Below are 25,518 nucleotides of genomic sequence, written 5' to 3' on the forward strand. Positions count from 1 at the left end.
CTCAGATTATACAGAAATAACGCTAGCAAAGAGATACACGAAATACAGATGTAACTCTGTGAGTGGAAGTCACACATCACAGAGCAGTTTCTGAAAAAGCTTCTTTCCAGGTTTCACCTGAGTATATTTCCTTTTTCACCATAGCCCTCTAAGGGCTTCCAAATATCACTTTGACAATTCCACAAGAACAGTCTTAGCGAAAGGCTTCTTGAGGGGAAAGCTGTAACTCTGTGAGATGATTTCACAGAACACAAAGAAGTTTTTCAGAAAGCTTCTTTCTCTTTGTTATCGGAGGATATTTCCTTTGGCCCTATAGTCTGCAAAGGGATCTGAAATATCTGTTCTCAAATTCCACAGAAATAAGGCTAGCAAAGAGATCCACGAAATACAGATGTAACTCTGTGAGATGAATGAACAGAACACTAAGCAGTTTCTCAGAAAGCTTCTTTCCAGATTTCATCTGAGGATATTTCCTTTTTCACCATAGCCCTCTATGGGCTTCCAAATATCACTTTGCCAATTCCACAAGTACTGTCTTAGCGAAAGGCTTCTTGAGGAGAAAACTGTAACTCTGTGAGATGATTTCACAGAACACAAAGAAGTTTCTCAGAAAGCTTCTTTCTCTTTGTTATCGCAGGATATTTCCTTTGGCCCTATAGTCTTCAAAGGGATCCGAAATATCTGTTCTCAGATTCCACAGAAATAAGGCTAGCAAAGAGATCCACGAAATACAGATGTAACTCTGTGAGATGAATGAACAGAACACTAAGCAGTTTCTCAGAAAGCTTCTTTCCAGATTTCATCTGAGGATATTTCCTTTTTCACCACAGCCCTCTATGGGCTTAAAAATATCACTTTTCCAATTCCACAAAAACTGTCTTAGCGAAAGGCTTCTTGAGTGGAAAGCTGTAACTCTGTGAGATGATTTCACAGAACACAAAGAGGTTTCTCAGAAAGATTCTTTCTCTTTGTTATCAGAGGATATTTCCTTTGGCCCTATAGTCTTCAAAGGGATCCGAAATATCTGTTCTGAGATTCCACAGAAATAAGGGTGGCAAGGAGATCCACGAAATAGAGATGTAACTCTGTGAGTGGAAGTCACACATCACAGAGCAGTTTCTCAGAAAGCTTCTTTCCAGATTACATCTGAGGATATTTCCTTTTTCACCGTAGACCTCTAGGGGCTTCCAAATATCACTTTGCCAATTCCACAAGAACTGTCTTAGCGAAAGTCTTCTTGAGGGGAAAGCTGTAACTCTGTGAGATGATTTCACAGAACACAAAGAAGTTTCTCAGAAAGCTTCTTTCTCTTTGTTATCGGAGGATATTTCCTTTGGCCCTATAGTCTTCAAAGGGATCCGAAATATCTGTTCTCAGATTCCACAGAAATAAGGCTAGCAAAGAGATCCACGAAATACAGATGTAAATCCGTGAGTGGAAGTCACCCATCACAGAGCAGTTTCTCAGAAAGCTTCTTTCCAGATTTCATCTGAGGATATTTCCTTTTTCACCATAGCCCTCTATGGGCTTCCAAATATCACTTTGCCAATTCCACAAGAACTGTCTTAGCGAAAGGCTTCTTGAGGGGAAAGCTGTAACTCTGTGAGATGATTTCACAGAACACAAAGAAGTTTCTCAGAAAGCTTCTTTCTCTTTGTTATCGCAGGATATTTCCTTTGGCCCTATATTCTTCAAAGGGATCCGAAATATCTGTTCTCAGATTCCACAGAAATAAGGCTAGCAAAGAGATCCACGAAATACAGATGCAACTCTGTGAGATGAATGAACAGAACACTAAGCTGTTTCTCTGAAAGCTTGTTTCCAGATTTCATCTGAGGATATTTCCTTTTTCACCATAGCCCTCTATGGGCTTCCAAATATCACTTTGCCAATTCCACAAGAACTGTCTTAGCGAAAGGCTTCTTGAGGGGAAAGCTGTAACTCTGTGAGATGATTTCACAGAACACAAAGAAGTTTCTCAGAAAGCTTCTTTCTCTTTGTTATAGGATGATATTTCCTTTGGCCCTATAGTCTTCAAAGGGATCCGAAATATCTGTTCTCAGATTATACAGAAATAACGCTAGCAAAGAGATCCACGAAATACACATGTAACTCTGTGAGTGGAAGTCACACATCACAGAGCAGTTTCTCAGAAAACTTCTTTCCAGATTTCGTCTGAGGATAATTCCTTTTTCAGCATAGCCTTCTATGGGCTTTCAAATATCACTTTGCCATTTCCACAAGAACTGTCTTAGCGAAAGGCTTCTTGAGGGGAAAGCTGTAACTCCGTGTGATGATTTCACAGAACACAAAGAAGTTTCTCAGAACTTTCTTTCTCTTTGTTATCGCAGGATATTTCCTTTGGCCCTATAGTCTTCAAAGGGATCCGAAATATCTGTTCTCAGATTCCACAGAAATAAGACTAGCAAAGAGATCCACGAAATACAGATGCAACTCTGTGAGATGAATGAACAGAACACTAAGCTGTTTCTCAGAAAGCTTGTTTCCAGATTTCATCTGAGGATATTTCCTTTTTCACCATAGCCCTCTATGGGCTTCCAAATATCACTTTGCCAATTCCACAAGAACTGTCTTAGCGAAAGGCTTCTTGAGGGGAAAGCTGTAACTCTGTGAGATGATTTCACAGAACACAAAGAAGTTTCTCAGATAGCTTCTTTCTCTTTGTTATCAGAGGATATTTCCTTTGGCCCTATAGTCTTCAAAGGGATCCGAAATATCTGTTCTCACATTCCACAGAAATAAGGCTAGCAAGAAGATCCACGAAATAGAGATGTAACTCTGTGAGTGGAAGTCACACATCACAGAGCAGTTTCTCAGAAAGCTTCTTTCCAGATTTCATCTGAGGATATTTCCTTTTTCACCATAGCCCTCTATGGGCTTCCAAATATTACTTTGCCAATTCCAAAAGAACTGTCTTAGCGAAAGGCTTCTTGAGGGGAAAGCTGTAACTCTGTGAGATGATTTCACAGAACACAAAGAAGTTTCTCAGAAAGCTTCTTTCTCTTTGTTATCGGAGGATATTTCCTTTGGCCCTATAGTCTTCAAAGGGATCCGAAATATCTGTTCTCAGATTCCACAGAAATAAGGCTAGCAAAGAGATCCACGAAATACAGATGTAACTCCGTGAGTGGAAGTCACACATCACAGAGCAGTTTCTCAGAAAGCTTCTTTCCAGATTTCATCTGAGGATAATTCCTTTTTCAGCATAGCCCTCTATGGGCTTTCAAATATCACTTTGCCATTTCCACAAGAACTGTCATAGCGAAAGGCTTCTTGAGGGGAAAGCTGTAACTCCGTGTGATGATTTCACAGAACACAAAGAAGTTTCTCAGAACTTTCTTTCTCTTTGTTATCGGAGGATATTTCCTTTGGCCCTATAGTCTTCAAAGGGATCCGAAATATCTGTTCTCAGATTCCACAGAAATAAGGCTAGCAAAGAGATCCACGAAATACAGATGTAACTCCGTGAGTGGGAATCACCCATCACAGAGCAGTTTCTCAGACAGCTTCTTTCCAGATTTCATCTGAGGATATTTCCTTTTTCACCAGAGCCCTCTATGGGCTTCCAAATATCACTTTGCCAATTCCACAAGAACTGTCTTAGCGAAAGGCTTCTTGAGGGGAAAGCTGTAACTCTGTGAGATGATTTCACAGAACACAAAGAAGTTTCTCAGAAAGCTTCTTTCTCTTTGTTATAGGATGATATTTCCTTTGGCCCTATAGCCTTCAAAGGGATCGGAAATATCTGTTCTCAGATTATACAGAAATAACGCTAGCAAAGAGATCCACGAAATACACATGTAACTCTGTGAGTGGAAGTCACACATCACAGAGCAGTTTCTCAAAAAGCTTCTTTCCAGATTTCACCTGAGGATATTTCCTTTTTCACCATAGCCCTCTATGGGCTTCCAAATATCACTTTGACAATTCCACAAGAACTGTCTTAGCGAAAGGCTTCTTGAGGGGAAAGCTGAAACTCTGTGAGATGATTTCACAGAATACAAAGAAGTTACTCAGAAAGCTTCTTTCTCATTGTTATCGCAGGATATTTCCTTTGGCCCTATAGTCTTCAAAGGGATCCGAAATATCTGTTCTCAGATTCCACAGAAATAAGGCTAACAAAGAGATCCACGAAATACAGAAGTAACTCTGTGCGATGAATGAACAGAACACTAAGCAGTTTCTCAGAAAGCTTCTTTCCAGATTTCATCTGAGGATATTTCCTTTTTCACCATAGCCCTCTATGAGCTTCCTAATATCACTTTGCCAATTCCACAAGAACTGTCTTAGCGAAAGGCTTCTTGAGGGGAAAGCTGTAACTCTGTGAGATGATTTCACAGAACACAAAGAAGTTTTTCAGAAAGCTTCTTTCTCTTTGTTATCGGAGGATATTTCCTTTGGCCCTATAGTCTTCAAAGGGATCCGAAATATCTGTTCTCAGATTCCACAGAAATAAGGCTAGCAAAGAGATCCACGAAATACAGATGTAACTCTGTGAGATGAATGAACAGAACACTAAGCAGTTTCTCAGAAAGCTTCTTTCCAGATTTCATCTGAGGATATTTCCTTTTTCTCCATAGCCCTCTATGGGCTTCCAAATATCACTTTGCCAATTCCACAAGAACTGTCTTAGCGAAAGGCTTCTTGAGGGGAAAGCTGTAACTCTGTGAGATGATTTCACAGAACACAAAGAAGTTTCTCAGAAAGCTTCTTTCTCTTTGTTATCGCTAGATATTTCCTTTGGCCCTATAGTCTTCAAAGGGATCCGAAATATCTGTTCTCAGATTCCACAGAAATAAGGCTAGCAAAGAGATCCACGAAATACAGATGCAACTATGTGAGATGAATGAACAGAACACTAAGCAGTTTCTCAGAAAGCTTGTTTCCAGATTTCATCTGAGGATATTTCCTTTTTCACCATAGCCCTCTATGGGCTTCCAAATATCACTTTGCCAATTCCACAAGAACTGTCTTAGCGAAAGGCTTCTTGAGGGGAAAGCTGTAACTCTGTGAAATGATTTCACAGAACACAAAGAAGTTTCTCAGAAAGCTTCTTTCTCTTTGTTATAGGAGGATATTTCCTTTGGCCCTATAGTCTTCAAAGGGATCCGAAATATCTTTTCTCAGATTCCACAGAAATAAGGCTAGCAAAGAGATCCACGAAATACAGATGTAACTCCGTGAGTGAAAGTCACACATCACAGAGCAGTTTCTCAGAAACCTTCTTTCCATATTTCATCTGAGGATAATTCCATTTTCAGCATAGCCCTGTATGGGCTTCCAAATATCACTTTGCCAATTCCAGAAGAACTGTCTTAGCGAAAGGCTTCTTGAGGGGAAAGCTCTAACTCTGTGAGATGATTTCACAGAACACAAAGAAGTTTCTCAGAAAGCTTCTTTCTCTTTGTTATAGGATGATATTTCCTTTGTCCCTATAGTCTTCAAAGGGATCCGAAATATCTGTTCTCAGATTCCACAGAAAGAAGGCTAGCAAAGAGATCCACGAAATACAGATGTAACTCCGTGAGTGGAAGTCACCCATCACAGAGCAGTTTCTCAGAGGGCTTCTTTCCAGATTTCATCTGAGGATATTTCCTTTTTCACCATAGCCCTCTATGGGCTTCCAAATATCACTTTGCAAATTCCAGAAGAACTGTCTTAGCGAAAGGCTTCTTGAGGAGAAAGCTGTAACTCTGTGAGATGATTTCACAGAACACAAAGAAGTTTCTCAGAAAACTTCTTTCTCTTTATTATCGCAGGATATTTCCTTTGGCCCTATATTCTTCAAAGGGATCCGAAATATCTGTTCTCAGATTCCACAGAAATAAGGCTAGCAAAGAGATCCACGAAATACAGATGTAACTCTGTGCGATGAATGAACAGAACACTAAGCAGTTTCTCAGAAATCTTCTTTCCAGATTTCATCCGAGGATATTTCCTTTTTCACCATAGCCCTCTATGAGCTTCCTAATATCACTTTGCCAATTCCACAAGAACTGTCTTTGCGAAAGGCTTCTTGAGGGGAAAGCTGTAACTCTGTGAGATGATTTCACAGAACACAAAGAAGTTTTTCAGAAAGCTTCTTTCGCTTTGTTATCGGAGGATATTTCCTTTGGCACTATAGTCTTCAAAGGGATCCGAAATATCTGTTCTCAGATTCCACAGAAAGAAGGCTAGCAAAGAGATCCACGAAATACAGATGTAACTCCGTGAGTGGAAGTCACCCATCACAGAGCAGTTTCTCAGAGGGCTTCTTTCCAGATTTCATCTGAGGATATTTCCTTTTTCACCATAGCCCTCTATGGGCTTCCAAATATCACTTTGCCAATTCCACATGAACTGTCTTAGCGAAAGGCTTCTTGAGGGGAAAGCTGTAACTCTGTGAGATGATTTCACAGAACACAAAGAAGTTTCTCAGAAAGCTTCTTTCTCTTTGTTATAGGATGATATTTCCTTTGGCCCTATAGTCTTCAAAGGGATCCGAAATATCTGTACTCAGATTATACAGAAATAACGCTAGCAAAGAGATACACGAAATACAGATGTAACTCTGTGAGTGGAAGTCACACATCACAGAGCAGTTTCTCAAAAAGCTTCTTTCCTGGTTTCACCTGAGGATATTTCCTTTTTCACCATAGCCCTCTATGGGCTTCCAAATATCACTTTGACAATTCCACAAGAACTGTCTTAGCAAAAGGCTTCTTGAGGGGAAAGCTGTAACTCTGTGAGATGATTTCAAAGAACACAAAGAAGTTTCTCAGAAAGCTTCTTTCTCTTTGTTATCGCAGGATATTTCCTTTGGCCCTATAGTCTTCAAAGGGATCCGAAATATCTGTTCTCAGATTCCACAGAAAGAAGGCTAGCAAAGAGATTCACGAAATACAGATGTAACTCTGTGAGATGAATGAACAGAACACTAAGCAGTTTCTCAGAAAGCTTCTTTCCAGATTTCATCAGAGGATATTTCCTTTTTCACCGTAGCCCTCTATGGGCTTCCAAATATCACTTTGCCAATTCCACAAGAACTGTCTTAGCGAAAGGCTTCTTGAGGGGAAAGCTCTAACTCTGTGATATGATTTCACAGAACACAAAGAAGTTTCTCAGAAAGCTTCTTTCTCTTTTTTATAGGATGATATTTCCTTTGGCCCTATAGTCTTCAAAGGGATCCGAAATATCTGTTCTCAGATTATACACAAATAACGCTAGCAAAGAGATACACGAAATACAGATGTAACTCTGTGAGTGGAAGTCACACATCACAGAGCAGTTTCTGAAAAAGCTTCTTTCCAGGTTTCACCTGAGGATATTTCCTTTTTCACCATAGCCCTCTAAGGGCTTCCAAATATCACTTTGACAATTCCACAAGAACAGTCTTAGCGAAAGGCTTCTTGAGGGGAAAGCTGTAACTCTGTGAGATGATTTCACAGAACACAAAGAAGTTTTTCAGAAAGCTTCTTTCTCTTTGTTATCGGAGGATATTTCCTTTGGCCCTATAGTCTGCAAAGGGATCTGAAATATCTGTTCTCAAATTCCACAGAAATAAGGCTAGCAAAGAGATCCACGAAATACAGATGTAACTCTGTGAGATGAATGAACAGAACACTAAGCAGTTTCTCAGAAAGCTTCTTTCCAGATTTCATCTGAGGATATTTCCTTTTTCACCATAGCCCTCTATGGGCTTCCAAATATCACTTTGCCAATTCCACAAGTACTGTCTTAGCGAAAGGCTTCTTGAGGAGAAAACTGTAACTCTGTGAGATGATTTCACAGAACACAAAGAAGTTTCTCAGAAAGCTTCTTTCTCTTTGTTATCGCAGGATATTTCCTTTGGCCCTATAGTCTTCAAAGGGATCCGAAATATCTGTTCTCAGATTCCACAGAAATAAGGCTAGCAAAGAGATCCACGAAATACAGATGTAACTCTGTGAGATGAATGAACAGAACACTAAGCAGTTTCTCAGAAAGCTTCTTTCCAGATTTCATCTGAGGATATTTCCTTTTTCACCACAGCCCTCTATGGGCTTAAAAATATCACTTTTCCAATTCCACAAAAACTGTCTTAGCGAAAGGCTTCTTGAGTGGAAAGCTGTAACTCTGTGAGATGATTTCACAGAACACAAAGAGGTTTCTCAGAAAGATTCTTTCTCTTTGTTATCAGAGGATATTTCCTTTGGCCCTATAGTCTTCAAAGGGATCCGAAATATCTGTTCTGAGATTCCACAGAAATAAGGGTGGCAAGGAGATCCACGAAATAGAGATGTAACTCTGTGAGTGGAAGTCACACATCACAGAGCAGTTTCTCAGAAAGCTTCTTTCCAGATTACATCTGAGGATATTTCCTTTTTCACCGTAGCCCTCTAGGGGCTTCCAAATATCACTTTGCCAATTCCACAAGAACTGTCTTAGCGAAAGTCTTCTTGAGGGGAAAGCTGTAACTCTGTGAGATGATTTCACAGAACACAAAGAAGTTTCTCAGAAAGCTTCTTTCTCTTTGTTATCGGAGGATATTTCCTTTGGCCCTATAGTCTTCAAAGGGATCCGAAATATCTGTTCTCAGATTCCACAGAAATAAGGCTAGCAAAGAGATCCACGAAATACAGATGTAACTCCGTGAGTGGAAGTCACCCATCACAGAGCAGTTTCTCAGAAAGCTTCTTTCCAGATTTCATCTGAGGATATTTCCTTTTTCAACATAGCCCTCTATGGGCTTCCAAATATCACTTTGCCAATTCCACAAGAACTGTCTTAGCGAAAGGCTTCTTGAGGGGAAAGCTGTAACTCTGTGAGATGATTTCACAGAACACAAAGAAGTTTCTCAGAAAGCTTCTTTCTCTTTGTTATCGCAGGATATTTCCTTTGGCCCTATATTCTTCAAAGGGATCCGAAATATCTGTTCTCAGATTCCACAGAAATAAGGCTAGCAAAGAGATCCACGAAATACAGATGCAACTCTGTGAGATGAATGAACAGAACACTAAGCTGTTTCTCTGAAAGCTTGTTTCCAGATTTCATCTGAGGATATTTCCTTTTTCACCATAGCCCTCTATGGGCTTCCAAATATCACTTTGCCAATTCCACAAGAACTGTCTTAGCGAAAGGCTTCTTGAGGGGAAAGCTGTAACTCTGTGAGATGATTTCACAGAACACAAAGAAGTTTCTCAGAAAGCTTCTTTCTCTTTGTTATAGGATGATATTTCCTTTGGCCCTATAGTCTTCAAAGGGATCCGAAATATCTGTTCTCAGATTATACAGAAATAACGCTAGCAAAGAGATCCACGAAATACACATGTAACTCTGTGAGTGGAAGTCACACATCACAGAGCAGTTTCTCAGAAAACTTCTTTCCAGATTTCGTCTGAGGATAATTCCTTTTTCAGCATAGCCTTCTATGGGCTTTCAAATATCACTTTGCCATTTCCACAAGAACTGTCTTAGCGAAAGGCTTCTTGAGGGGAAAGCTGTAACTCCGTGTGATGATTTCACAGAACACAAAGAAGTTTCTCAGAACTTTCTTTCTCTTTGTTATCGCAGGATATTTCCTTTGGCCCTATAGTCTTCAAAGGGATCCGAAATATCTGTTCTCAGATTCCACAGAAATAAGACTAGCAAAGAGATCCACGAAATACAGATGCAACTCTGTGAGATGAATGAACAGAACACTAAGCTGTTTCTCAGAAAGCTTGTTTCCAGATTTCATCTGAGGATATTTCCTTTTTCACCATAGCCCTCTATGGGCTTCCAAATATCACTTTGCCAATTCCACAAGAACTGTCTTAGCGAAAGGCTTCTTGAGGGGAAAGCTGTAACTCTGTGAGATGATTTCACAGAACACAAAGAAGTTTCTCAGATAGCTTCTTTCTCTTTGTTATCAGAGGATATTTCCTTTGGCCCTATAGTCTTCAAAGGGATCCGAAATATCTGTTCTCACATTCCACAGAAATAAGGCTAGCAAGAAGATCCACGAAATAGAGATGTAACTCTGTGAGTGGAAGTCACACATCACAGAGCAGTTTCTCAGAAAGCTTCTTTCCAGATTTCATCTGAGGATATTTCCTTTTTCACCATAGCCCTCTATGGGCTTCCAAATATTACTTTGCCAATTCCAAAAGAACTGTCTTAGCGAAAGGCTTCTTGAGGGGAAAGCTGTAACTCTGTGAGATGATTTCACAGAACACAAAGAAGTTTCTCAGGAAGCTTCCTTCTCTTTGTTATCGGAGGATATTTCCTTTGGCCCTATAGTCTTCAAAGGGATCCAAAATATCTGTTCTCAGATTCCACAGAAATAAGGCTAGCAAAGAGATCCAGGAAATACAGATTTAACTCCGTGAGTGGAAGTCACACATCACAGAGCAGTTTCTCAGAAAGCTTCTTTCCAGATTTCATCTGAGGATATTTCCTTTTTCACCATAGCCCTCTATGGGCTTCCAAATATCACTTTGCCAATTCCACAAGAACTGTCTTAGCGAAAGGCTTCTTCAGGGGAAAGCTGTAACTCTGTGAGATGATTTCACAGAACACAAAGAAGTTTCCCAGAAAGCTTCTTTCTCTTTGTTATCGGAGGATATTTCCTTTGGCCCTATATTCTTCAAAGGGATCCGAAATATCTGTTCTCAGATTCCACAGAAATAAGGCTAGCAAAGAGATCCACGAAATACAGATGTAACTCTGTGCGATGAATGAACAGAACACTAAGCAGTTTCTCAGAAATCTTCTTTACAGATTTCATCTGAGGATATTTCCTTTTTCACCATAGCTCTCTATGAGCTTCCTAATATCACTTTGCCAATTCCACAAGAACTGTCTTTGCGAAAGGCTTTTTGAGGGGAAAGCTGTAACTCTGTGAGATGATTTCACAGAACACAAAGAAGTTTTTCAGAAAGCTTCTTTCGCTTTGTTATCGGAGGATATTTCCTTTGGCCCTATAGTCTTCAAAGGGATCCGAAATATCTGTTCTCAGATTCCACAGAAATAAGGCTAGCAAAGAGATCCACGAAATGCAGATGTAACACTGTGAGATGAATGAACAGAACACTAAGCAGTTTCTCAGAAAGCTTCTTTCCAGATTTCATCTGAGGATATTTCCTTTTTCTCCATACCCCTCTATGGGCTTCCAAATATCACTTTGCCAATTCCACAAGAACTGTCTTAGCGAAAGGCTTCTTGAGGGGAAAGCTGTAACTCTGTGAGATGATTTCACAGAACACAAAGAAGTTTCTCAGAAAGCTTCTTTCTCTTTGTTATCGCAGGATATTTCTTTTGGCCCTATAGTCTTCAAAGGGATCCGAAATATCTGTTCTCAGATTCCACAGAAATAAGGCTAGCAAAGAGATCCACGAAATACAGATGTAACTCTGTGAGATGAATGAACAGAACACTAAGCAGTTTCTCAAAAATCTTCTTTCCAGATTTCATCTGAGGATATTTCCTTTTTCACCATAGCCCTCTATGGGCTTCCCAATATCACTTTGCCAATTCCACAAGAACTGTCTTAGCGAAAGGCTTCTTGAGGTGAAAGCTGTAACTCTGCGAGATGATTTCACAGAACACAAAGAAGTTTCTCAGAAAGCTTCTTTCTCTTTGTTATCGGAGGATATTTCCTTTGGCCCTATACTCTTCAAAGGGATCCGAAATATCTGTTCTCAGATTCCTCAGAAATAAGGCTAGCAAAGAGATCCACGAAATACAGATGTAACTCTGTGAGATGAATGAACAGAACACTAAGCAGTTTCTCAGATAGATTCTTTCCAGATTTCATCTGAGGATATTTCCTTTTTCACCATAGCCCTCTATGGGCTTCCAAATATTACTTTGCCATTTCCACAAGAACTGTCTTAGCGAAAGGCTTCTTGAGGGGAAAGCTGTAACTCTGTGTGATGATTTCACAGAACACAAAGAAGTTTCTCAGAAAGCTTCTTTCTCTTTGTTATCGCAGGATATTTCCTTTGGCCCTACAGTCTTCAAAGGGATCCGAAATATCTGTTCTCAGATTCCACAGAAATAAGGCTAGCAAGGAGATCCACGAAATACAGATGCAACTCTCTGAGATGAATGAACAGAACACTAAGCAGTTTCTCAGAAAGCTTCTATCCAGATTTCATCTGAGGATATTTCCTTTTTCACCACAGCCCTCTAAGGGCTTCCAAATATCACTTTTCCAATTCCACAAGAACTGTCTTAGCGAAAGGCTTCTTGAGGGGAAAGCTGTAACTCTGTGAGATGATTTCACAGAACACAAAGAAGTTTCTCAGAAAGCTTCTTTCTCTTTGTTATCAGAGGATATTTCCTTTGGCCCTATAGTCTTCAAAGGGATCCGAAATATCTGTTCTCAGATTCCACAGAAAGAATGCTAGCAAAGAGATCCACGAAATACAGGTGTAACTCCGTGAGTGGAAGTCACACATCACAGAGCAGTTTCTCAGAAAGCTTCTTTCCATATTTCATCAGAGGATAATTCCTTTTTCAGCATAGCCCTCTATGGGCTTTCAAATATCACTTTGCCAATTTCACAAGAACTGTCTTAGCGAAAGGCTTCTTGAGGGGAAAGCGGTAACTCTGTGAGATGATTTTACAGAACACAAAGAAGTTTCTCAGAAAGCTTCTTTCTCTTTGTTATCGGAGGATATTTCCTTTCGGCCCTACAGTCTTCAAAGGGAACCGAAATATCTGTTCTCAGATTATACAGAAATAACGCTAGCAAAGAGATACACGAAATACAGATGTAACTGTGTGATTGGAAGTCACACATCACAGAGCAGTTTCTCAAAAAGCTTCTTTCCAGATTTCACCTGAGGATATTTCCTTTTTCACCATAGCCCTCTATGGGCTTCCAAATATCACTTTGACAATTCCACAAGAACTGTCTTAGCGAAAGGCTTCTTGAGGGGAAAGCTGTAACTCTGTGAGATGATTTCACAGAACACAAAGAAGTTTCTCAGAAAGCTTCTTTCTCTTTGTTATCGCAGGATATTTCCTTTGGCCCTATAGTCTTCAAAGGGATCCGAAATATCTGTTCTCAGATTCCACAGAAATAAGGCTATCAAAGAGATCCACGAAATACACATGTAACTCTGTGAGATGAATGAACAGAACAGTAAGCAGTTTCTCAGAAATCTTCTTTCCAGATTTCATATGAGGATATTTCCTTTTTCACCGTAGCCCTCTATGGGCTTCCTAATATCACTTTGCCAATTCCACAAGAACTGTCTTTGCGAAAGGCTTCTTGAGGGGAAAGCTGTAACTCTGTGAGATGATTTCACAGAACACAAAGAGGTTTCTCAGAAAGCTTCTTTCTCTTTGTTATCGCAGGATATTTCCTTTGGCCCTATAGTCTTCAAAGGGATCCGAAATATCTGTTCTCACATTCCACAGAAATAAGGCTAGCAAGAAGATCCACGAAATAGAGATGTAACTCTGTGAGTGGAAGTCACACATCACAGAGCAGTTTCTCAGAAAGCTTCTTTCCAGATTTCATCTGAGGATATTTCCTTTTTCACCATAGCCCTCTATGGGCTTCCAAATATTACTTTGCCAATTCCAAAAGAACTGTCTTAGCGAAAGGCTTCTTGAGGGGAAAGCTGTAACTCTGTGAGATGATTTCACAGAACACAAAGAAGTTTCTCAGAAAGCTTCTTTCTCTTTGTTATCGGAGGATATTTCCTTTGGCCCTATAGTCTTCAAAGGGATCCGAAATATCTGTTCTCAGATTCCACAGAAATAAGGCTAGCAAAGAGATCCACGAAATACAGATGTAACTCCGTGAGTGGAAGTCACACATCACAGAGCAGTTTCTCAGAAAGCTTCTTTCCAGATTTCATCTGAGGATAATTCCTTTTTCAGCATAGCCCTCTATGGGCTTTCAAATATCACTTTGCCATTTCCACAAGAACTGTCATAGCGAAAGGCTTCTTGAGGGGAAAGCTGTAACTCCGTGTGATGATTTCACAGAACACAAAGAAGTTTCTCAGAACTTTCTTTCTCTTTGTTATCGGAGGATATTTCCTTTGGCCCTATAGTCTTCAAAGGGATCCGAAATATCTGTTCTCAGATTCCACAGAAATAAGGCTAGCAAAGAGATCCACGAAATACAGATGTAACTCCGTGAGTGGGAATCACCCATCACAGAGCAGTTTCTCAGACAGCTTCTTTCCAGATTTCATCTGAGGATATTTCCTTTTTCACCAGAGCCCTCTATGGGCTTCCAAATATCACTTTGCCAATTCCACAAGAACTGTCTTAGCGAAAGGCTTCTTGAGGGGAAAGCTGTAACTCTGTGAGATGATTTCACAGAACACAAAGAAGTTTCTCAGAAAGCTTCTTTCTCTTTGTTATAGGATGATATTTCCTTTGGCCCTATAGCCTTCAAAGGGATCGGAAATATCTGTTCTCAGATTATACAGAAATAACGCTAGCAAAGAGATCCACGAAATACACATGTAACTCTGTGAGTGGAAGTCACACATCACAGAGCAGTTTCTCAAAAAGCTTCTTTCCAGATTTCACCTGAGGATATTTCCTTTTTCACCATAGCCCTCTATGGGCTTCCAAATATCACTTTGACAATTCCACAAGAACTGTCTTAGCGAAAGGCTTCTTGAGGGGAAAGCTGAAACTCTGTGAGATGATTTCACAGAATACAAAGAAGTTATTCAGAAAGCTTCTTTCTCATTGTTATCGCAGGATATTTCCTTTGGCCCTATAGTCTTCAAAGGGATCCGAAATATCTGTTCTCAGATTCCACAGAAATAAGGCTAACAAAGAGATCCACGAAATACAGAAGTAACTCTGTGCGATGAATGAACAGAACACTAAGCAGTTTCTCAGAAAGCTTCTTTCCAGATTTCATCTGAGGATATTTCCTTTTTCACCATAGCCCTCTATGAGCTTCCTAATATCACTTTGCCAATTCCACAAGAACTGTCTTAGCGAAAGGCTTCTTGAGGGGAAAGCTGTAACTCTGTGAGATGATTTCACAGAACACAAAGAAGTTTTTCAGAAAGCTTCTTTCTCTTTGTTATCGGAGGATATTTCCTTTGGCCCTATAGTCTTCAAAGGGATCCGAAATATCTGTTCTCAGATTCCACAGAAATAAGGCTAGCAAAGAGATCCACGAAATACAGATGTAACTCTGTGAGATGAATGAACAGAACACTAAGCAGTTTCTCAGAAAGCTTCTTTCCAGATTTCATCTGAGGATATTTCCTTTTTCTCCATAGCCCTCTATGGGCTTCCAAATATCACTTTGCCAATTCCACAAGAACTGTCTTAGCGAAAGGCTTCTTGAGGGGAAAGCTGTAACTCTGTGAGATGATTTCACAGAACACAAAGAAGTTTCTCAGAAAGCTTCTTTCTCTTTGTTATCGCTAGATATTTCCTTTGGCCCTATAGTCTTCAAAGGGATCCGAAATATCTGTTCTCAGATTCCACAGAAATAAGGCTAGCAAAGAGATCCACGAAATACAGATGCAACTATGTGAGATGAATGAACAGAACACTAAGCAGTTTCTCAGAAAGCTTGTTTCCAGATTTCATCTGAGGATATTTCCTTTTTCACCATAGCCCTCTATGGGCTTCCAAATATCACTTTGCCAATTCCACAAGAACTGTCTTAGCGAAAGGCTTCTTGAGGGGAAAGCTGTAACTCTGTGAAATGATTTCACAGAACACAAAGAAGTTTCTCAGAAAGCTTCTTTCTCTTTGTTATAGGAGGATATTTCCTTTGGCCCTATAGTCTTCAAAGGGATCCGAAATATCTTTTCTCAGATTCCACAGAAATAAGGCTAGCAAAGAGATCCACGAAATACAGATGTAACTCCGTGAGTGAAAGTCACACATCACAGAGCAGTTTCTCAGAAACCTTCTTTCCATATTTCATCTGAGGATAATTCCATTTTCAGCATAGCCCTGTATGGGCTTCCAAATATCACTTTGCCAATTCCAGAAGAACTGTCTTAGCGAAAGGCTTCTTGAGGGGAAAGCTCTAACTCTGTGAGATGATTTCACAGAACACAAAGAAGTTTCTCAGAAAGCTTCTTTCTCTTTGTTATAGGATGATATTTCCTTTGTCCCTATAGTCTTCAAAGGGATCCGAAATATCTGTTCTCAGATTCCACAGAAAGAAGGCTAGCAAAGAGATCCACGAAATACAGATGTAACTCCGTGAGTGGAAGTCACCCATCACAGAGCAGTTTCTCAGAGGGCTTCTTTCCAGATTTCATCTGAGGATATTTCCTTTTTCACCATAGCCCTCTATGGGCTTCCAAATATCACTTTGCAAATTCCAGAAGAACTGTCTTAGCGAAAGGCTTCTTGAGGAGAAAGCTGTAACTCTGTGAGATGATTTCACAGAACACAAAGAAGTTTCTCAGAAAACTTCTTTCTCTTTATTATCGCAGGATATTTCCTTTGGCCCTATATTCTTCAAAGGGATCCGAAATATCTGTTCTCAGATTCCACAGAAATAAGGCTAGCAAAGAGATCCACGAAATACAGATGTAACTCTGTGCGATGAATGAACAGAACACTAAGCAGTTTCTCAGAAATCTTCTTTCCAGATTTCATCCGAGGATATTTCCTTTTTCACCATAGCCCTCTATGAGCTTCCTAATATCACTTTGCCAATTCCACAAGAACTGTCTTTGCGAAAGGCTTCTTGAGGGGAAAGCTGTAACTCTGTGAGATGATTTCACAGAACACAAAGAAGTTTTTCAGAAAGCTTCTTTCGCTTTGTTATCGGAGGATATTTCCTTTGGCACTATAGTCTTCAAAGGGATCCGAAATATCTGTTCTCAGATTCCACAGAAAGAAGGCTAGCAAAGAGATCCACGAAATACAGATGTAACTCCGTGAGTGGAAGTCACCCATCACAGAGCAGTTTCTCAGAGGGCTTCTTTCCAGATTTCATCTGAGGATATTTCCTTTTTCACTATAGCCCTCTATGGGCTTCCAAATATCACTTTGCCAATTCCACATGAACTGTCTTAGCGAAAGGCTTCTTGAGGGGAAAGCTGTAACTCTGTGAGATGATTTCACAGAACACAAAGAAGTTTCTCAGAAAGCTTCTTTCTCTTTGTTATAGGATGATATTTCCTTTGGCCCTATAGTCTTCAAAGGGATCCGAAATATCTGTACTCAGATTATACAGAAATAACGCTAGCAAAGAGATACACGAAATACAGATGTAACTCTGTGAGTGGAAGTCACACATCACAGAGCAGTTTCTCAAAAAGCTTCTTTCCTGGTTTCACCTGAGGATATTTCCTTTTTCACCATAGCCCTCTATGGGCTTCCAAATATCACTTTGACAATTCCACAAGAACTGTCTTAGCAAAAGGCTTCTTGAGGGGAAAGCTGTAACTCTGTGAGATGATTTCAAAGAACACAAAGAAGTTTCTCAGAAAGCTTCTTTCTCTTTGTTATCGCAGGATATTTCCTTTGGCCCTATAGTCTTCAAAGGGATCCGAAATATCTGTTCTCAGATTCCACAGAAAGAAGGCTAGCAAAGAGATTCACGAAATACAGATGTAACTCTGTGAGATGAATGAACAGAACACTAAGCAGTTTCTCAGAAAGCTTCTTTCCAGATTTCATCAGAGGATATTTCCTTTTTCACCGTAGCCCTCTATGGGCTTCCAAATATCACTTTGCCAATTCCACAAGAACTGTCTTAGCGAAAGGCTTCTTGAGGGGAAAGCTCTAACTCTGTGATATGATTTCACAGAACACAAAGAAGTTTCTCAGAAAGCTTCTTTCTCTTTTTTATAGGATGATATTTCCTTTGGCCCTATAGTCTTCAAAGGGATCCGAAATATCTGTTCTCAGATTATACACAAATAACGCTAGCAAAGAGATACACGAAATACAGATGTAACTCTGTGAGTGGAAGTCACACATCACAGAGCAGTTTCTGAAAAAGCTTCTTTCCAGGTTTCACCTGAGGATATTTCCTTTTTCACCATAGCCCTCTAAGGGCTTCCAAATATCACTTTGACAATTCCACAAGAACAGTCTTAGCGAAAGGCTTCTTGAGGGGAAAGCTGTAACTCTGTGAGATGATTTCACAGAACACAAAGAAGTTTTTCAGAAAGCTTCTTTCTCTTTGTTATCGGAGGATATTTCCTTTGGCCCTATAGTCTGCAAAGGGATCTGAAATATCTGTTCTCAAATTCCACAGAAATAAGGCTAGCAAAGAGATCCACGAAATACAGATGTAACTCTGTGAGATGAATGAACAGAACACTAAGCAGTTTCTCAGAAAGCTTCTTTCCAGATTTCATCTGAGGATATTTCCTTTTTCACCATAGCCCTCTATGGGCTTCCAAATATCACTTTGCCAATTCCACAAGTACTGTCTTAGCGAAAGGCTTCTTGAGGAGAAAACTGTAACTCTGTGAGATGATTTCACAGAACACAAAGAAGTTTCTCAGAAAGCTTCTTTCTCTTTGTTATCGCAGGATATTTCCTTTGGCCCTATAGTCTTCAAAGGGATCCGAAATATCTGTTCTCAGATTCCACAGAAATAAGGCTAGCAAAGAGATCCACGAAATACAGATGTAACTCTGTGAGATGAATGAACAGAACACTAAGCAGTTTCTCAGAAAGCTTCTTTCCAGATTTCATCTGAGGATATTTCCTTTTTCACCACAGCCCTCTATGGGCTTAAAAATATCACTTTTCCAATTCCACAAAAACTGTCTTAGCGAAAGGCTTCTTGAGTGGAAAGCTGTAACTCTGTGAGATGATTTCACAGAACACAAAGAGGTTTCTCAGAAAGATTCTTTCTCTTTGTTATCAGAGGATATTTCCTTTGGCCCTATAGTCTTCAAAGGGATCCGAAATATCTGTTCTGAGATTCCACAGAAATAAGGGTGGCAAGGAGATCCACGAAATAGAGATGTAACTCTGTGAGTGGAAGTCACACATCACAGAGCAGTTTCTCAGAAAGCTTCTTTCCAGATTACATCTGAGGATATTTCCTTTTTCACCGTAGCCCTCTAGGGGCTTCCAAATATCACTTTGCCAATTCCACAAGAACTGTCTTAGCGAAAGTCTTCTTGAGGGGAAAGCTGTAACTCTGTGAGATGATTTCACAGAACACAAAGAAGTTTCTCAGAAAGCTTCTTTCTCTTTGTTATCGGAGGATATTTCCTTTGGCCCTATAGTCTTCAAAGGGATCCGAAATATCTGTTCTCAGATTCCACAGAAATAAGGCTAGCAAAGAGATCCACGAAATACAGATGTAACTCCGTGAGTGGAAGTCACCCATCACAGAGCAGTTTCTCAGAAAGCTTCTTTCCAGATTTCATCTGAGGATATTTCCTTTTTCAACATAGCCCTCTATGGGCTTCCAAATATCACTTTGCCAATTCCACAAGAACTGTCTTAGCGAAAGGCTTCTTGAGGGGAAAGCTGTAACTCTGTGAGATGATTTCACAGAACACAAAGAAGTTTCTCAGAAAGCTTCTTTCTCTTTGTTATCGCAGGATATTTCCTTTGGCCCTATATTCTTCAAAGGGATCCGAAATATCTGTTCTCAGATTCCACAGAAATAAGGCTAGCAAAGAGATCCACGAAATACAGATGCAACTCTGTGAGATGAATGAACAGAACACTAAGCTGTTTCTCTGAAAGCTTGTTTCCAGATTTCATCTGAGGATATTTCCTTTTTCACCATAGCCCTCTATGGGCTTCCAAATATCACTTTGCCAATTCCACAAGAACTGTCTTAGCGAAAGGCTTCTTGAGGGGAAAGCTGTAACTCTGTGAGATGATTTCACAGAACACAAAGAAGTTTCTCAGAAAGCTTCTTTCTCTTTGTTATAGGATGATATTTCCTTTGGCCCTATAGTCTTCAAAGGGATCCGAAATATCTGTTCTCAGATTATACAGAAATAACGCTAGCAAAGAGATCCACGAAATACACATGTAACTCTGTGAGTGGAAGTCACACATCACAGAGCAGTTTCTCAGAAAACTTCTTTCCAGATTTCGTCTGAGGATAATTCCTTTTTCAGCATAGCCTTCTATGGGCTTTCAAATATCACTTTGCCATTTCCACAAGAACTGTCTTAGCGAAAGGCTTCTTGAGGGGAAAGCTGTAACTCCGTGTGATGATTTCACAGAACACAAAGAAGTTTCTCAGAACTTTCTTTCTCTTTGTTATCGCAGGATATTTCCTTTGGCCCTATAGTCTTCAAAGGGATCCGAAATATCTGTTCTCAGATTCCACAGAAATAAGACTAGCAAAGAGATCCACGAAATACAGATGCAACTCTGTGAGATGAATGAACAGAACACTAAGCTGTTTCTCAGAAAGCTTGTTTCCAGATTTCATCTGAGGATATTTCCTTTTTCACCATAGCCCTCTATGGGCTTCCAAATATCACTTTGCCAATTCCACAAGAACTGTCTTAGCGAAAGGCTTCTTGAGGGGAAAGCTGTAACTCTGTGAGATGATTTCACAGAACACAAAGAAGTTTCTCAGATAGCTTCTTTCTCTTTGTTATCAGAGGATATTTCCTTTGGCCCTATAGTCTTCAAAGGGATCCGAAATATCTGTTCTCACATTCCACAGAAATAAGGCTAGCAAGAAGATCCACGAAATAGAGATGTAACTCTGTGAGTGGAAGTCACACATCACAGAGCAGTTTCTCAGAAAGCTTCTTTCCAGATTTCATCTGAGGATATTTCCTTTTTCACCATAGCCCTCTATGGGCTTCCAAATATTACTTTGCCAATTCCAAAAGAACTGTCTTAGCGAAAGGCTTCTTGAGGGGAAAGCTGTAACTCTGTGAGATGATTTCACAGAACACAAAGAAGTTTCTCAGGAAGCTTCCTTCTCTTTGTTATCGGAGGATATTTCCTTTGGCCCTATAGTCTTCAAAGGGATCCAAAATATCTGTTCTCAGATTCCACAGAAATAAGGCTAGCAAAGAGATCCAGGAAATACAGATTTAACTCCGTGAGTGGAAGTCACACATCACAGAGCAGTTTCTCAGAAAGCTTCTTTCCAGATTTCATCTGAGGATATTTCCTTTTTCACCATAGCCCTCTATGGGCTTCCAAATATCACTTTGCCAATTCCACAAGAACTGTCTTAGCGAAAGGCTTCTTCAGGGGAAAGCTGTAACTCTGTGAGATGATTTCACAGAACACAAAGAAGTTTCCCAGAAAGCTTCTTTCTCTTTGTTATCGGAGGATATTTCCTTTGGCCCTATATTCTTCAAAGGGATCCGAAATATCTGTTCTCAGATTCCACAGAAATAAGGCTAGCAAAGAGATCCACGAAATACAGATGTAACTCTGTGCGATGAATGAACAGAACACTAAGCAGTTTCTCAGAAATCTTCTTTACAGATTTCATCTGAGGATATTTCCTTTTTCACCATAGCTCTCTATGAGCTTCCTAATATCACTTTGCCAATTCCACAAGAACTGTCTTTGCGAAAGGCTTTTTGAGGGGAAAGCTGTAACTCTGTGAGATGATTTCACAGAACACAAAGAAGTTTTTCAGAAAGCTTCTTTCGCTTTGTTATCGGAGGATATTTCCTTTGGCCCTATAGTCTTCAAAGGGATCCGAAATATCTGTTCTCAGATTCCACAGAAATAAGGCTAGCAAAGAGATCCACGAAATGCAGATGTAACACTGTGAGATGAATGAACAGAACACTAAGCAGTTTCTCAGAAAGCTTCTTTCCAGATTTCATCTGAGGATATTTCCTTTTTCTCCATACCCCTCTATGGGCTTCCAAATATCACTTTGCCAATTCCACAAGAACTGTCTTAGCGAAAGGCTTCTTGAGGGGAAAGCTGTAACTCTGTGAGATGATTTCACAGAACACAAAGAAGTTTCTCAGAAAGCTTCTTTCTCTTTGTTATCGCAGGATATTTCTTTTGGCCCTATAGTCTTCAAAGGGATCCGAAATATCTGTTCTCAGATTCCACAGAAATAAGGCTAGCAAAGAGATCCACGAAATACAGATGTAACTCTGTGAGATGAATGAACAGAACACTAAGCAGTTTCTCAAAAATCTTCTTTCCAGATTTCATCTGAGGATATTTCCTTTTTCACCATAGCCCTCTATGGGCTTCCCAATATCACTTTGCCAATTCCACAAGAACTGTCTTAGCGAAAGGCTTCTTGAGGTGAAAGCTGTAACTCTGCGAGATGATTTCACAGAACACAAAGAAGTTTCTCAGAAAGCTTCTTTCTCTTTGTTATCGGAGGATATTTCCTTTGGCCCTATACTCTTCAAAGGGATCCGAAATATCTGTTCTCAGATTCCTCAGAAATAAGGCTAGCAAAGAGATCCACGAAATACAGATGTAACTCTGTGAGATGAATGAACAGAACACTAAGCAGTTTCTCAGATAGATTCTTTCCAGATTTCATCTGAGGATATTTCCTTTTTCACCATAGCCCTCTATAGGCTTCCAAATATTACTTTGCCATTTCCACAAGAACTGTCTTAGCGAAAGGCTTCTTGAGGGGAAAGCTGTAACTCTGTGTGATGATTTCACAGAACACAAAGAAGTTTCTCAGAAAGCTTCTTTCTCTTTGTTATCGCAGGATATTTCCTTTGGCCCTACAGTCTTCAAAGGGATCCGAAATATCTGTTCTCAGATTCCACAGAAATAAGGCTAGCAAGGAGATCCACGAAATACAGATGCAACTCTCTGAGATGAATGAACAGAACACTAAGCAGTTTCTCAGAAAGCTTCTATCCAGATTTCATCTGAGGATATTTCCTTTTTCACCACAGCCCTCTAAGGGCTTCCAAATATCACTTTTCCAATTCCACAAGAACTGTCTTAGCGAAAGGCTTCTTGAGGGGAAAGCTGTAACTCTGTGAGATGATTTCACAGAACACAAAGAAGTTTCTCAGAAAGCTTCTTTCTCTTTGTTATCAGAGGATATTTCCTTTGGCCCTATAGTCTTCAAAGGGATCCGAAATATCTGTTCTCAGATTCCACAGAAAGAATGCTAGCAAAGAGATCCACGAAATACAGGTGTAACTCCGTGAGTGGAAGTCACACATCACAGAGCAGTTTCTCAGAAAGCTTCTTTCCATATTTCATCAGAGGATAATTCCTTTTTCAGCATAGCCCTCTATGGGCTTTCAAATATCACTTTGCCAATTTCACAAGAACTGTCTTAGCGAAAGGCTTCTTGAGGGGAAAGCGGTAACTCTGTGAGATGATTTTACAGAACACAAAGAAGTTTCTCAGGAAGCTTCTTTCTCTTTGTTATCGCAGGATATTTCCTTTGGCCCTATAGTCTTCAAAGGGATCCGAAATATCTGTTCTCAGATTCCACAGAAATAAGGCTATCAAAGAGATCCACGAAATACACATGTAACTCTGTGAGATGAATGAACAGAACAGTAAGCAGTTTCTCAGAAATCTTCTTTCCAGATTTCATATGAGGATATTTCCTTTTTCACCGTAGCCCTCTATGGGCTTCCTAATATCACTTTGCCAATTCCACAAGAACTGTCTTTGCGAAAGGCTTCTTGAGGGGAAAGCTGTAACTCTGTGAGATGATTTCACAGAACACAAAGAGGTTTCTCAGAAAGCTTCTTTCTCTTTGTTATCGCAGGATATTTCCTTTGGCCCTATAGTCTTCAAAGGGATCCGAAATATCTGTTCTCAGATTCCACAGAAATAAGGCTAGCAAAGAGATCCACGAAATACAGATGTAACTCTGTGAGATGAATGAACAGAACACTAAGCAGTTTCTCAGAAAGCTTCTTTCCAGATTTCATCTGAGGATATTTCCTTTTTCACCATAGCCCTCTATGGGCTTCCAAATATCACTTTGCCAATTCCACAAGAACAGTCTTAGCGAAAGGCTTCTTGAGGGGAAAGCTGTAACTCTGTGAGATGATTTCACAGAACACAAAGAAGTTTCTCAGAAAGCTTCTTTCTCTTTGTTATCGGAGGATATTTCCTTTGGCCCTATAGTCTTCAAAGGGATCCGAAATATCTGTTCTCAGATTCCACAGAAATAAGGCTAGCAAGAAGATCCACGAAATAGAGATGTAACTCTGTGAGTGGAAGTCACACATCACAGAGCAGTTTCTCAGAAAGCTTCTTTCCAGATTTCATCTCAGGATATTTCCTTTTTCACCATAGCCCTCTATGGGCTTCCAAATATTACTTTGCCAATTCCAAAAGAACTGTCTTAGCGAAAGGCTTCTTGAGGGGAAAGCTGTAACTCTGTGAGATGATTTCACAGAACACAAAGAAGTTTCTCAGGAAGCTTCTTTCTCTTTGTTATCGGAGGATATTTCCTTTGGCCCTATAGTCTTCAAAGGGATCCAAATTATCTGTTCTCAGATTCCACAGAAATAAGGCTAGCAAAGAGATCCACGAAATACAGATTTAACTCCGTGAGTGGAAGTCACACATCACAGAGCAGTTTCTCAGAAAGCTTCTTTCCAGATTTCATCTGAGGATATTTCCTTTTTCACCATAGCCCTCTATGGGCTTCCAAATATCACTTTGCCAATTCCACAAGAACTGTCTTAGCGAAAGGCTTCTTGAGGGGAAAGCTGTAACTCTGTGAGATGATTTCACAGAACACAAAGAAGTTTCTCAGAAAGCTTCTTTCTCTTTGTTATCGCAGGATATTTCCTTTGGCCCTATAGTCTTCAAAGGGATCTGAAATATCTGTTCTCAGATTCCACAGAAATAAGGCTAGCAAAGAGATCCACGAAATACATATGCAACTCTCTGAGATGAATGAACAGAACACTAAGCAGTTTCTCAGAAAGCTTCTTTCCAGATTTCATCTGAGGATATTTCCTTTTTCACCATAGCCCTCTATGGGCTTCCAAATATCACTTTGCCAATTCCACAAGAACTGTCTTAGCGAAAGGCTTCTTGAGGGGAAAGCTGTAACTCTGTGAGATGATTTCACAGAACACAAAGAAGTTTCTCAGAAAGCTTCTTTCTCTTTGTTATCAGAGGATATTTCCTTTGGCCCTATAGTCTTCAAAGGGATCCGAAATATCTGTTCTCAGATTCCACAGAAATAAGGCTAGCAAAGAGATCCACGAAATACAGATGTAACTCCGTGAGTGGAAGTCACACATCACAGAGCAGTTTCTCAGAAAGCTTCTTTCCATATTTCATCTGAGGATAATTCCTTTTTCAGCACAGCCCTCTATGGGCTTTCAAATATCACTTTGCCAATTTCACAAGAACTGTCTTAGCGAAAGGCTTCTTGAGGGGAAAGCGGTAACTCTGTGAGATGATTTCACAGAACACAAAGAAGTTTCTCAGAAAGCTTCTTTCTCTTTGTTATCGGAGGATATTTCCTTTCGGCCCTACAGTCTTCAAAGGGATCCGAAATATCTGTTCTCAGATTCCACAGAAATAAGGCTATCAAAGAGATCCACGAAATACTGATGTAACTCTGTGAGTGGAAGTAACACATCACAGAGCAGTTTCTCAGAATGCTTCTTTCCAGATTTCATCTGAGGTTATTTCCTTTTTCAC

This window comes from Macaca mulatta, chromosome 8 (genome assembly GCF_049350105.2).
Source record: "Macaca mulatta isolate MMU2019108-1 chromosome 8, T2T-MMU8v2.0, whole genome shotgun sequence".
Classification (NCBI taxonomy): Eukaryota; Metazoa; Chordata; class Mammalia; order Primates; family Cercopithecidae; genus Macaca; species Macaca mulatta.